At 45.0% G+C, this 1,681-nt stretch overlaps 1 pseudogene; it reads right to left on the minus strand.

Moving 5' to 3' along the window:
* Positions 1–157: 157 nt before the first annotated feature.
* The window catches only part of LOC101664037, a 9,805-nt pseudogene continuing 8,281 nt past the window's right edge, over positions 158–1,681 (minus strand).

Consider the following 1,681-nt stretch of genomic DNA (forward strand, 5'->3'; position numbering starts at 1 on the left):
CATGCTTTAATTGTTTATCTGCTTCGGCAAGTCCAGTATCCCTGAGACAGGAACCACTGTAATAGGAAGGGAGTGAACAGATCCCCCCAAAGGAAGATTGACTGTGGCTTCAATATGCCTACTGTCCTGGTCGCCAAGGGTAGACATTATTTCCCAATTAGTGCTCGGCAGCACTCAGGAGCTTCAGTAATGGTTCATCACAAAGCAGACATTCTCCATCCTCATGAAAGAGCCCGTCTCCCATTGAATTTCGTTTTCCTTCCTTTCCCGGGCTTCTGCTCTTTGTTTTTCTTCGAGTTTATGCTTTGCTTCAGTTGCTGCACCAATGTCTCTGATTTTTCCGTTGCAAGTGGCATCTTTCCAAAGGCAGCGGGATTCACACTCATTCTGATCTTCCAACTTCCTCACTTTCTTCTTGATTATAGGCAACTTCTTGGTATCTATAAAGACTATTTCCCCGTGTTGTGCATTTTGTGTACATGACACCATTCTATTCTCCTTCAATTGAGCAAAGAGACTTCTTATCATTTGGAGGAAAAATATCAGCAGTAGTTCTGTGCTTCTTGCCTCCATAACAAGGTTTAATGTGGAAGATGTTATTTGCACTATCACCTGTTCTGTAACAACTAAGATTGCATTGTCCTCCTAGTTCCACCCAGGGCACTGTGAGGATAGAACTTCCATAACCATTGGGGAGGTGAGAAGGTCATGTTCATCATAGTCTAGACAAGATTCACAGCCCTGCCCTTGGTGTGCGCCCCAATTGACATTCCAAGGAATTTTGACTTGGTTCATACATGTGCATTGAATTGTATCTTCTTGTTAAAACACTCAGCATAAAAATCTGAAATGGGTAGGTGGTGGGAAACCTGTTCAGTCACAAGGTTGTAGTGATTTTAGAAACCCAGGGAACTGGCCCTTCTGAAACTAGCTCTGTGTTCTCTTCAGTGTCATTGGTAAGGTCCAGTGACACTAAAAGATCTCACTGCAAATGGGATTGTATGGTTTCTTGACAATGGATCCTTTTCTTCCTGTATGAAAGGATGAGCGATACCACTTTACAACCTGCACCATTCGATCCTTGGATCCTTCTGGTCACTAATGCTGACAAACAGGTCCAGATGTGCAAAAGGGCCTGCATACATTTCTAAAAGAATAAACGTTCAAGAGTAAATGTTGGAAGAACTATCCATTCCAAGTTGAACCTGGGACAAGATGTGCATGATTGCATTCTTGTGCTCTTCCACTGAACCTGCCTCCCCTTCCTCATCTCTCTCATGGGAACCAAAAAGGTCAGCACACTTGTTGCATTGCACAAGGAAGAATTAAGTGATTCCGTGGTGTCTGGGCACTTCACCTTATTTCTCCACCTGCTGGGTGTCAAGACTGAGGCAGATCCAGAGGAATCGATTAAGCGCTTTGGGGAGGAGCCACATTGATGGAATTCATCAGCATCGTAGAATCCGTTCTCACTGCTGGAGTTTGTGAACTCTGGCACTGTATTGGAGACAAGGTGACATGGCTGGGAGAAGTGAGACTGCGACGAGGAGGTGAGTGTTCGCTGGCTGTACTATGTGATGTTGGAGTCTGATGGTGCCCCAGAGTAGCTTATACAGGTGCAACTGGTGGGGAGGATGGATGCGCCTCTGACTTACACAACTGAGCAGGTTCTGAAGGCAAG

Source organism: Echinops telfairi, unplaced genomic scaffold, assembly GCF_000313985.2.
Source record: "Echinops telfairi isolate 266 unplaced genomic scaffold, ASM31398v2 ScPeMD7_5868;HRSCAF=6743_1, whole genome shotgun sequence".
Lineage (NCBI taxonomy): Eukaryota > Metazoa > Chordata > Mammalia > Afrosoricida > Tenrecidae > Echinops > Echinops telfairi.